General features: G+C 40.0%; 1 pseudogene; it reads right to left on the reverse strand.

Moving 5' to 3' along the window:
- Positions 1 to 676: 676 nt before the first annotated feature.
- Positions 677 to 3933, reverse strand: LOC112590071 (putative nuclease HARBI1; annotated as a pseudogene).
- Positions 3934 to 8045: the final 4112 nt, after the last annotated feature.

Genomic DNA, 8045 nt, shown 5'->3' on the forward strand with positions numbered 1-8045 from the left:
CTGGCCTCCGCGAGTTCGGGCTCCGAACGGCCGAGGCTGTCCGCCCCTGTCTACCGGAAATGGTGGACAGGAGGGGGCGCGGACTCGACTTCCATCTGGTGCAGGTGATGACCGGGTATGGGTGCTTCGGTCATTACCTGCACCGGATCAGGAAGGAGCCCACCACCTGATGCCACCACTGCCCGGAGTCCGACGATACCGCGCATCATACGTTGGCCCTGTGCGAAGCATGGGGCCAGCAGCGCAGTATCCTCGCCCGGGCGGTGGGATGCCGGGAGGAGGACCTCTTGCTCCCGCGCATGGTGCAAGCCATGTGCGGGAGCGAGGAGGCATGGGGGTGGCGGTCTCCTTCTGCAAAGACGTGATGTTCCGGAAGGAGACCGCCGAATGGAAGCGCCGTCCTGGTACTCGAGACCGGCGACGACGCTCTCCAGGGATGGATGGCGAGCCTGAGGTGGCGCTGGCCGAGGTGAGGCCCCCTCCGATCCGGCGGGGGCCCCCTCGGCCGCCTTGGGCTCGCCTTCGGCAGCACAGGATGGGGGGGACTGAGTCCGTCCTCTCCCTGAGCGTCGGACAAGATAGGAGGGGAATGGGAGCCCGTTTGGGGACGGGCCCCACTCCCCTGCCCCCTAGGTAGGAGGGGGGTTCGGAGGAAGGGTGGGTGTCTCCTTTCTCCTTAATTGTAACCTGAAGGCCAACCCGGCCGGCTAGCTGGTCCGGGTACCGTGCTCCCGACTCCCTGTATGGGAAAAGGGACGCGGTAACAGGGCGTGGGGCTCCATAGAGCCCCGGGGCCGGAGCGTCGGGGAGGGAATGTAGGCGTAGTTCCCCTGACTCCCCACATTTCCGGCCCGATTGGTAGGCACCCCGGTGGGGTTTTAGTCAATAAAAGTCTGACATAACCCCCGTCCCCCCCAAAGGAGCGAGGGTATCCATGAGGATTTCCCCACCGTCATAAAAAAAAAAAGTTGTATGTGACATAACTTTCTATTACACTTTTATTGGTAATGCATACATAATTCTATTTCTTTTTTCATTTTCTAAATTTACTGCATGTTGTACTATTGCATGTACAACAGGGTTTATTTCATTGTAATGTTCACATACGCCAATGAATATGTCGTCATTTTGAAGTATAACAAATATTATGTAGTACGCAGCAATAATAAATTCGGCAATAATAAATTGCAATAATAAATTCAAGGATTTTTTTGGTGTCGCTTAATGGCAAACAATCTAGCAATATTCTGAAACGAATTTTCAATTGCCCTATTGCTCTTTCAACTGCCATCCTCGTTAATGACAAACAAAAATTAAAATTTCTTTGTCGAATTGTGAGATGTCCATTATTTCGAAATGGCACCATTATATGGGGATGAATACCATAGGCAGCATCTCCGATGATATGGGAATCATTCGGAAAATACTCCTCGGGCAATTTAAGAAATTGAGTTACCGGTGAATTCCAGAATACTCTAGCATCGTGGACAGATCCCACCTGCCCAGCATAACAATGTGTAAATAGGCCCCGAGAATCACATACAACTTGAACATTGATGGAGTGAAATCCTTTTCTATTAATATAAAAGTCTGCATCTTCAACAGGAACTCGGATTCTAATATGCGTGCCATCGATAGCGCCAACTACGTTGGGAAAACCACTTGATTGTTGAAATCATTCCATCACATTTTAGAGCAATCTGGTCTCTCGGCCATTTAATAAAACGAGGTGAAACACAATGTAGAGCATATGTTACTCGTCGTAATGCTCGAAAAGCAGTTGCTCTCCCTCACCAAATTTTGTAGCTACAGATCTACAACAATAATGTACCATGTGAATTAAATAATGCTGCAACTTTTTAAGTAATATTTTATATATATATATATATGTTACATCTTGTTCTTATTATACAGAATATATATATCAAATATCCCTATAAGAATCAGGTGTAGCCATATGACAATAAATAATTGCTTTTCCTCCGATATTATCTTTCTGCCAGTTAATACATTATTAATAGCACATAATCCTGGACCGATTACTCTCAGCACCATTTCAAATGTTTCAGGAAACATTCTAAAATAGAGAAATTCAACTGAATATAATCTAATGAAAAATAATGAACATAATTAATTTTGTAATGATTTATAGTTATCACTTTTCTAGAATATATGATTTCGAAAAAACTGCATGTTTTTATTTTCTTAATATAAAGATATACTTATATAATTATTCTCACCGAAAATGTTCTTTGAATACTGTTTTTGAATATCCAGGAATAACTCGTTCTACATAATCTGTTAATTTCTCCTGGAATACCATCTCTCCATGTGTTTCATCAACAATTAATACTGTATACAGGGTGTTATAAAAGTCCCGGAAGAGCAGAATAACTCGAAAAATATGAGTCCTAGAAAAAATGCGAAGTACTGGGTTTTTATGATTTTTCCCTGGCTATCTGACGGTGACCTTGGATTTGACCTTGACAATGACCTTGAAGGTTACTTTAAGGTCAGGTCAATTTTTTTAAGTGAGACCCCATACTTTTGACCCCAGAAATGAAAAGAGCGGAAAATTTTACATTCGGATATGACCTTGAACACTGCCAAATTTGACCTTTGAAGGTCACATAAAGGTTTAAGCTTGTTTTAGGCGACGAATATCTTCGAAAATGCACCTGCTAGGGAGCAATGTTACGCATAAGAATAAGAATGTAGGGGTCAACGAGAAACATTCAGCCGTGACCTTGCCCTTATTCTCAAGGTCATGAGTTAAGATTATTATTAAATTCAAACCGGACTTTTTTAGGACTGAAAATCCATACTTTTGACCTAAAAGTGTTAAGATTGAAAAATTTTACGTTCGAATATGACGTTTTTAACATTGACCTGTTAAACGGTCAATGGGGAACATTGAACATCTCTTGTAATTTCAGGCCGAGTTACAAAATGCTTTGCCTTCGGTGGCCGGGACTAACTGAACCTTGCCTTCAGTGGTCGGGTTTGAGACACCTTGCCTTCAGTGGTCGGGTTTGAGACACTTTGCCTTCAGTAGTCGGGTTTTAGACACCTTGCCTTAAGTGGCTGGGTTTGAGACACCTTGCCTTCAGTGGTCGGGTTTAAGACACCTTGCCTTCAGTGATCGGATTCCGAGACGTTTTACTTTCAGTAGACTTCACGATCAGTGAAGTAACCTAAAACGCATAATTTTGAGAACAAAGTCAAGGTTGAAAACGTCATATCCGAACGTAAAATTTTTCAATCTTGACACTTTTAGGTCAAAAGTATGGATTTTCAGTCCTAAAAAAAGTTTGGTTTGACCTTAATAATAATCTTAACTCATGACCTTGAGAATAAGGGCAAGGTCACGGCTGAATGTCCCTCGTTGACCTCTACATTCTTATTCTTATGCGTAACATTGCTCTCTAGCAGGTGCATTTTCGAAGATATTCGCGTTTTCAGCCTAAAACAAGCTTAGACCTTTATGTGACCTTCAGAGGTCAAATTTGACTGTGTTCAAGGTCATATCCGAACATAAAATTTTCTGCTCTTTTCATTTCTGGGGTCAAAAGTATAGTGTCCTATTTAAAAAATTGACCTGACCTTGAAGTGACCTTCAAGGTCATTGTCAAGGTCAAATCCAAGGTAACCGTCATATAGCTGGGAAAAAATCATAAAAACTCAGTACTTCGCATTTTTCTAGGGCTCATATTTTTCGAGTTATTCCGCTCTTCCGGGACTTTTATAATATCTTGTATAACATTTCCAGTTCTGAATTAAGAATCAGTAAATCTTCTTCATTTTCACTATCACTAGACTTACTATAATACTACTACTACTACTGCTACTAATTCTGTGGTCATCATTCACTAATGAAAATAAGATTATTGTTGTCAATGTTTCGATGTCCATTGTGACCATGGTAGCATCCATTTTTCCTTTCACATCAAACGCATCAAAAGTCGTTCCGTTTCCAAAAGCGCATAGGGGCATTAACGAAAACGGAACGATATCATTGAGCACAACGCATTGGTTGCGATCGATGCGCTTGATGCGTGAAACGGAACGGACCCTGAGTTTCGTGTGTTAATAAAGCATTGCTTTTTAATGGGAGAAAACTTCGTCCAAGCAAAGCAATGGCCTGACAAGTGTTATTCGGACTCTGCTCCATCGAGACAAATGGTAGAGAAGTGGTTTGCTGATTTCAAAGGCGGCCGTACCGATAACAAATACCGATGATGCTGAATGTTCTGGTCGCCCAAATTCGGCAGTTATTCCAGAAAACATAAAAAAAGTCCACAAAATGGTTTTGGCCGAATGTAAATTGAAGTTACGTGAAATAGCTAACACCTTAAAGATATCAGAAGGCAGTGTATTCACCATTTTGCATGAACATTTGTCCATGAGGAAGCTCTGTTCGAAGTGGGTACCGTGTTTGCTCACAGTCAATGAAAAACAGCAACGCGTCGAAGATTCAGCGGACTGTTTGGAGCTGTTTCAGCATAATAAAACGGACTTTTTGATGCGGTATGTGACAATGGATGAAACATGGATCAATCACTACACTCCAGAGTCAAATCGGCAGTCAGCTGAGTGGACAGCAACCGGCGAAACCTGCCCAAAGCGACTAAAAACGCAAATGTCAGCTGGTAAGGTTTTGGACTCCGTATTTTGGGATGCACAAGGTATTTTATTCATTGATTACTTTGAGAAAGGAAGAACCATCAATAGCAAATATTATATGGCGTTATTGGTGCGTTTGAAGGAAGAAATTGCGAAGAAACGACCCGAAATGAAGAAGAAAAAAGTGATCTTTCACCAGGATAATGCACCGTGTCACAAGTCGCTCGCAACAATGGCAAAATTGCACGAATTGCACTTTCAATTGCTTCCCCATCCACCGTATTCTCCGGATCTGGCTCCCAGCGACTACTACCTGTTTGCAGGCCTAAAAGAATGCTCCAGGGAAAGAGATTTGGCTACGATGAAGAAGTGATTGCCAAAACTGAAGCCTATTTTGAGGCCAAAGATAAATCGTTCCACAAAAAAGGCATCGAAATGTTAGAGAAACGTTGGAATCAATGTATCACTCTTGAAGGAGACTATGTAGATGAATAAAGTCAAATTTTGCCTAAAAGTTGTTTTATTAGTCATCCTACGAACTTATTGAGTGATGTGTTAGATGGCAGCACAGACCAAGAGATTTTAGGGTTTTTGTTGTCCTCTTGCTCTCTTGTCGATTGCAAGTGGAGGGTAGGTTCCTAAATCAACCTAGGCGTGTTCTTTTCCTTTGGTATCTTTATTGCGCACGTGTCTGCCAGTCGCAGAGCACGTGAATCACAGATGTGGCGTATGCGCCTCGAAAGTACAGAAACAATTTCTGCGCTCGCACGGCATACGAGTCACAGCGGGACTTGTATGCGTGTGGGCAGACTAGAGCCGATGCACCTACCTGCTTGCTCTCGCACACACGCGACCACGTGTAAAAATCGCGGTATCACACAAGACAACGGAAGAATAATCGAAGCTAAAAACTAGCGACTGTGTTCAGTGTGCTCTGTGAGCGCTTCCAACGGTTACTGCTTTCCGTTGCTCTTTTTCCCCGCACGAGTGAGACTTGCGCGCGCTCTATAGCGCCGCACGGAAACGGATGCGTGCGCCTTGGGGAACTCAAAGTCCCCACAAGATTACTTCGGAATTACTAATTAGAATCCGAGCTGTATGCGCAGACATTTACTATCGTGCGTAAACGTGCGGATTTCTAACTGGGAACTGACCAGAAAATCTTACATTTTTCCAGACATTAACTAAAACCAGGTTCTACGTTAAAAAAACAGGTCGGAATCCTTTTAGCTTTCCTTTTTTGAGGAAATCTCACCGGAATTTGATAATAAATAGGAAAAAGATAGGGAGATTTCTACACGGGCAGTTTTCGTCACCAAGGTTTAGAAACTTAATCAGATATACATGGCATAAAAGTGATTACACAGAAAAGAAATCACCAGAGTTCGCCTGCAGACTTTTGCTTCAAAAAGAAATTTAATAAAGTAACAAGCGATATTTACGGCGATATTGCTATAATTACTTGCAATTGGTGTAAGAAATCACTTTATTTATTTAAACATTTCTATCATGTTCATCACATGTGCGATATGTATAATCCATAAATATTATATTAGCATTTCTCGGAATTATATTATTATATATTTTGTATTTTATATATCATATATATGTATGTATATATATACTTTGTTAAACAATATGTAACACATATATTATAAATAGTAAATCTATGTTGACGAAATTTTTCTTTATAATTGAATAATAAAATAAAAATTAAATAAAAGTCTGAAACACGCGTAACTAGTTTTTATGTCCATCTCTGTATACATAATGTGTGAATTCAAATGAAATCTTGTATTACAAAATCTTTTCACTTACATTACTTTTTATTTTTCCTTTTACAATTATTTTTCATGCAAGATTATTTTCTTCAATCTTGAAAAGCTATTTACTTTAATTCTGATATTTCTCTTCTATACTTTGCGAAGGCAAAACTTCAACACACAGTTATTCTTAAACATTTCAATATATTCAACATTTCAAGGAAATAATAAATTTCTTGACCAAATTTTCTACGTTGATGTTCTTTAATAATTATGATTCAAATTTACTTCACACATCTTATTAATTTACTGTCATGCTACATCTTCGACCCAGACTAGTAGTTAGACCACAAAGTCGGACGATAGCCACTGCAATATTTTTTTTACATTTATATTTAATAACGGAGAAGAAAATTGCAATAATATATAAAAAATGTTAATAACGAATTAATAGCTACTAATGGAAGGTCTTCCATGGATGAAATATATCAAATCGATAAAATATCAAAATTTGCACTTGATACGGTCATATCATCACACTTATCAAAATGTATTACGAATTAGACAAACAAGACTTCTATGATAAGTGACAGAAAATACAATAGCAATGAGAACCAGTCGCAATTACTAGTACGAATATTAAACTATGACAGAATAAAACTGTCTGACAGTATTAAAGCATGCGCCGAATATTGTAATATTAAATATGTCCTGAAAAAATATTCCACGCGTGCGTCGAATTCACATATTTACGCGCTACAAAAATAGGCAAACTTCTCATAAATAAGATTTCAGTTTAAAAAAAAATATATATATGCAGGGTGTCCGGAATGTGATCATTAATATTTTGTGTACTGGTAGAACTCGTTAAAACAATTAAAAAAGTCCTGTGCCATTTTATAATTTTTCAATATTTATTCCGTAATTAATTAAAATGTGTAAACAAATAAACGCACGAGAAAGCGACAGGACGGGCTCTGTGTATAAGAAGATGGCTTACCTCGCGCGGCGAGAGGCAACCGTAAGCGACAAGAGGCGTGCGCGCGCGACGAGGAGCGAGTGAGCGAGCGCGAACGACGAGCGAGCGAGCGCAAGCGACAAGAGGCGGCCGCCCAGCGCTCATTGGCTCACATGTTTCAATTAATAACTCGATAACTATTGCCAATTTGACATTATGGTACATGACTTTTCTTCTCGGCTACACCCAATCTACCAGTACACAAGATATTAATGATCACATTCCGGACACCCTGTATATATCTTTTCATAAAAACAAAGTGTGTGAATATATAACTATTGTCGTGCATAATATCGTTAATTTTATTGTTGTTATATATATTGAAATATACATATATTGAAATGTTTATGATTATATATTCTGCATATCAGTATCTTCCAGTCTCTTACCATGCGGAAGTTCGAAGAGACGTGTTATGTACACGTATCGCGTGGAACAGACGGCTACATATGGCGTTACGGGTATGTAGACGGGATGATACGGGTATGTGTTCCCACGTATTTTTTGAAGAATCCATATGCCGGAAAATGGCTTTATCATACATGGATAAATTCGGAATAAAAAATCCTTTCATTTCGTGGAAAGGAAATTTTTCAATTATAAAAAAAATTTGTGAGTGATGGGGGTATGTTTAACATTTT

The sequence above is a fragment of the Harpegnathos saltator genome, unplaced genomic scaffold (genome assembly GCF_003227715.2).
Source record: "Harpegnathos saltator strain DR-91 unplaced genomic scaffold, Hsal_v8.6 scaffold704, whole genome shotgun sequence".
NCBI lineage: Eukaryota > Metazoa > Arthropoda > Insecta > Hymenoptera > Formicidae > Harpegnathos > Harpegnathos saltator.